Source organism: Rattus rattus, chromosome 15 (assembly GCF_011064425.1).
Source record: "Rattus rattus isolate New Zealand chromosome 15, Rrattus_CSIRO_v1, whole genome shotgun sequence".
In the NCBI taxonomy this organism is placed as follows: Eukaryota; Metazoa; Chordata; class Mammalia; order Rodentia; family Muridae; genus Rattus; species Rattus rattus.
The window spans coordinates 32944005-32949451 of NC_046168.1; the positions used below are offsets into that span (position 1 = coordinate 32944005).

At 41.8% G+C, this 5447-nt stretch overlaps 1 pseudogene; it reads left to right on the forward strand.

Moving 5' to 3' along the window:
- Positions 1-1284: 1284 nt before the first annotated feature.
- Positions 1285-1797, forward strand: LOC116884956 (annotated as a pseudogene).
- The last annotated feature ends 3650 nt before the right edge of the window (positions 1798-5447 follow it).

Consider the following 5447-nt stretch of genomic DNA (forward strand, 5'->3'; position numbering starts at 1 on the left):
GTGTGTGTGTGTGTGTGTGTGTGTGTGTAAAATGCAAACAGAGACAGAAGAGAATAGATAGCATGCCACTGCTTGGTGGTTTTGTGGGGCTCGTTTGAGGGGTTTTAGGATATAGTAGTATCTTCAGTATAAAGTCACTGAGTTTCCCTACAATGTTTTCATTCATACTTCCAACACAGCTACTCCCATTTCGGCCTCCCTCTTTCCCCTCCCCATTTCCCATTGCCCCTCTTCCTCTTCTTCAGAGGACCCTCTTTGGTTTCTTGTGGTATCTATGTTCATCCAGATTCTATATATATAAGAAAGCACACACACTTGTCTCTCTGGGTCTGGCTTTTGTTTTTCACGTAACATAATGACTTCCAGTTTATCCATGTTTCTATAAATGACATCATTTACTTCTCCTTTCACAGCTGAATAAAACTCCATTGCTTATATATACCACATTTTCTCCATTTTAAACTAAAATTCACTCATGTATAGTATAATACCATTTCAAATATTCCAAAAAATAATTTAAAAATAAAAAATCCCATATGTGTATGTACATGTTTGTGTACATGTATGTGTTGTGGTATGACTAAAAGTTGTGAGACAGATTGACAAGATAGCTACGTGGATAAAGATGTTTGTTGCCTAGCGTGATAACCTAAAGTTCATCCCCAGAACATACAGGGTAAAAGAAAAGAACCAACTCCTATAATTGTCCTCTGACCTCCACACACCTGTGAGTGGCACATACAATCGCCCTACACACACACACACACACACACACACACACACACACACACACACACACGCACGCACGCACACACACATGCACACACACATTCACACACACATGCACACACACGCATACACACATGCACACACACACATTCACACACATGCACACACATGCACACACACACACACGCACACAGACACCACACACACGCACACATGCACACACACATGCACAGACACACACATGCACACACACACATACACACACACACACACATGCACACACACACACATGCACACACACACACATTCACACACACATCCACACACATGCACAGTTGTGTGAGAGGGATGCAATGTGGCTTTGGCTGTCTATTCTCTGTGTTTCTGTATGTCTCAAACACTTAGAACATGCAACTGATTATGTATAAATGGGTGGGGTGCATGGCTAGGTTTAGTCTCCAGCACCACACACTTTAAAAGAATAAATAAGGGCCCCTGGGAAAGACACCTTCCTTTCCAGCCTCCGCCTCGGACACTGCAGCCATCCCGACGTTGATGCCTAAGGAGAATCGGATTACCATCTATGATCTCCTTTTTAAGGAAGGAGTGATGGTTGCCAAAAAAGGTGTCCCCATGTCCAAACACCGAGAGCTGGCCAACAAGAACGTGCCCAACCTTCATGTGATGAAAGCCATGCACTCTCTCGAGTCTCAAGGCTACATGAAGGAGCAGTTTGCTTGGAGACATTTCCACTGATACTTTACAAATGAGGGCATCCAATATCTCCCAGATTACTGCACCTCCCTCCAGAGACTGTGCCTGCCACCCTGTGCTACAGCCGTCTCAAGACTGGCAGGCCTCCCTCGGCCCAAAGGTCCAGAGGGTGAGTGGCCTACAAGAATCAAAGGGAAGGCAGACAGAGACACCAAGAGAAGGAGTGCTGTTCCCCCTGGGGCTGACCAGAAAGCTGAGGCTAAGGCCGGCTCAGCAACAGAATTCCAGTTTAGAGGGGGTTTCGGTCAGATGCAATCAGCCAATTCAGTGAAGTTGGAGATTATGTTCTATTGAATAAACTTTAAAGGAAAAAAGAATAGATAAATAAATAAATAATGAAAAACAATAAGCTAGCTCCAGATGTATTCATCAGAAGTGTTCATTAATACACAGCATTAGCTTAAAAAGAAGGGCACAAAATAGGGTATTTATTATGTATACATCTAAGTGGGTCATTTGCATACAAATGCCAAGATAGTTCCCAAAAGAGTGTATGTGGAATTAGCATCATTTTTCTCTCATCCAGAGACAGCTAAGTGATAGGTTACTGGTGAATTTCCTTAACGTGGTATTATGCTTTGCATATTTAATGTGTTTATACCATGCTACAGTGACCGTATGCATGTTTAATGTGCTTATACATGCTATGGTGACCAGATGCATGTACTTCTTTGTCAAGCTCTTAAATTATGACTAACTGTTAAGTTGTGTGGTTTTTGTTTTTGTTTTTTTACAATTATATGTATGGGGAAGGAGCACTGTGTTTGTGAGCAGAGAACTTTTTTGTTTATGCCAATATATAATAAAGTCAAGAGTACATCTATATCTATATTAAGATAAAATAAGACAACCAATAATAATAAATAGGACTAAAATCCCAAAATAAATTAGATCACCAAGGGTTTTCTCCTTTTCACTTACGTGCTCACAATTTTCCTTGCATGTTTTCTGGTGAGCTGCTGCTCTTAGGACACACAATCACATCCTCTTAAGAGACCATACACAGCAAGGGTCACATCTTCCAATGGTGTGCCCCAGGAACTCTCCCCGGGGCCAACGTTGAGGTAAGATTAACCCCAAGTGCAGGATGGTGGGACTCAGAGAGGGGAAGCCTAGGCAAGCAGTGGGCTCTGCCTTCACTGTCTGGACTGTGTGTGTGTGTGTGTGTGTGTCTGTGTGTCTGTGTGTGTGTCTGTGTGTGTGTGTGTGTGTGTCTGTGTGTCTGTGTGTGTGTGTCTGTGTGTCTGTGTGTGTCTGTGTGTCTGTGTGTCTGTGTGTGTCTGTGTGTGTGTGTGTGTCTGTGTGTGTGTGTTTATGAGTTTGCTGAGCATCTCAGGTTAAGGTCCTACTTTACTGAACTCTTGAATAGGGTTGTGGTGTTATAAACTCCAAACTCCAAAAATAATATGAACCTTATAAGAAACAGTTACAAAATAAGTAAATAACAACAAGAAAACCTACCTTTGTTCTTCCTAAGTTAGTCTGAAATCTCTCTTGGTTGCTGGTGCTAGCTGAAGAACACTGACTGGACAGTCTACTAAGTAGTTATAAACAGTTTTGCTTTAAAATCAAGGATTTCCACCGTCTCACCACACAACCTAAAAAAGGTAGGAAACGTGTCTAAAGATTCTGTGCTTGTCTTGTCTTGATTTATAACTCTATAATTTCTGTTTTTTCTCAGGTTAGATATGTGTTTTGCCACATTCTTTCTCTGCCCTCTCAAATAAGGCAGGTGAGAGTTTTTATGGAAATGGTCTGTGTACACTTGTAAAAGGGGAAGGAGAAAGGGTACACCCTAAGTTCTTCTGGTTGTCAGGAAATAGTATCTACCTGTTAAAACCAAACTCTAAACATAGTACGAGTCTTACAAGAAATGGTTACAAAAAAAAATTTCATTCTTTCTAAACTAGATTAAAATTTAAAATCTGTCCCTTGGTTTCTGTTGTTTTCTAAAGGACACTCGTGGGACAATCTGCTAAGTAGTTATCAATATATTTTAATACTAATATATTTGAGGCTTAGATGGTAGAGCATTTGCCCAGCATATGTGAAATGTAATCTTCGGTATCAGAGAGAATAATATATTTAAATGTATTTTAATAATTAAATGTATTAATAGAACTTGTTAGCAACAAATAGGAATACTTTGACTTCTTCCTTTTCCCACTTCTACTCCCTCCCCCTCTCCCTTTCTCTTCCCCTCTCCCTCTCCCTCTCCCTCTCCTAAGTAGAGTAGGCACCTTTGTCTTGTTTCAGGTTTGGTGGTTATGTTCTGTTTTTCCCAATAGTACAATTCCAGCTATAAGTTTTCTATAAATAGCTTTTATTACATTGGAGCATGTTTGACAGATTTCCTTTATCATGAAGGAATGATCCTATATTTAAAAAGCCCTGCAGACTCTGCTGAGAACCTCTTCAATCTTATAGACAATTTCAGAAAGGGTTTGGGATCAAGAGAAATGAGGAGCTTTCCCATGCCAACAACAGCATCGCTGAGAAGAAAATGAAGAAGCACTGCACCCATGATGGTTTCAAACAGTGATGAGTGCGAAAACAGAGCTAAGCAAGTACACAGGGAAGAGAAGGGAGCCCACGACCCAAGGCAGAACCAAGACAGGAAGAAGCCAAACAAGGACGTAAACACTAGAAAGGGTGTTCATGCTCCTGGCTGCTGAGCAGAATTGGGCTGTGAAAGATGACAACATTGCCAAGAGTAACCTCTGAGCCTACAGCACTCTCTATCAAAATCCCAGAAGCATTCTTCATAGAACTAAAAAAAAAAAAAGTCCTGTAATTAATATGGAAGCAGGTAACAGCATTGCCAATGCTATTCTAAACAGAAAAAGCACCGACATTTCTGCAGGTGCCGTGATACCTGACTTCATTATACTGCAGAGCCACAGAGACAAAGGCAGCAGGTACTGGAGCAAAAACAGAGATTTAGGCTGGTAGATGATAGAGGGCCCCTAGTAAACCCACATGGCTGTGGCCCCCAGATTTCTGACAGTCATCCAGTATGTGCACTAGAAGAGGTGTCTGTTCAGTCACAGTGCTGGAGAAACTGGGTAGCTGACACAGAATGAGACTGGAGCCACATTCTCTCACCAGCTCAGAAACCAACTCAAAATGGATCAAATTTGAAAGCTGAAACTGTCGGGCCAACAAAAGCAGAGCAAACACTTTAAGACACAGGCACAGGCAAGAACTTTCCAAGCAGGACTCCAGGAGCACAGGAATCAACCCCAAGACCTGACAGATACAATTTCATGAAATAAAAAGTCTCTACATGATAAAGGAAATGAGTAGACATCCTACAGAATGAGAGAAAATCTTCACCAAATGTATTTTGCAGGTGGTTAAAGACCTGGAGATATGTATACATATATCCTGGAAGCCCAGCACACAGAAAGCACGGGCAGAAGGATCACTGAAGATTCCAGAGCAGTTAGAGCTAAGAGAAAGACTCAGCAAAGTTTAGGAGCTGGAGAGATGCTTTGGCACTTTAGAGCACTTGTTCTTGAAGAGGGCTAGAGTTTGGTTCCCAGCACCCACATGTGAATCATAACTGTCTGTAATTCCAGTTCCAGGGGATCTGATGCCCTCAGCAGGCACCAGGCACACGTGTTTTGTTTTTTGTTTTTTGTTTTTTTAACATTCTGTGAGGTGTCACGGTAAAGATGCTTGATGCCAACTTGGGGGCCAGAGTTGGATCCTAGGGCCGTCCCTCATAGTGGAAGAAGAGCATTGACTCGCACAAGTTATCTTCTGGCTTCTACATGCACAATACTGCACATGTGCACACTTAACAGTAAGTGCAATGAAAAGAACATTGAAGAAGAGAAAAGAACATTGAAGACCATTTGAGAGTCACTATAATAGTGGATTACTGGAGAGTCACCAAGAGAGGCTTAGATGGGTGGGTTTGAGTTTCAGGAGGAACAGTA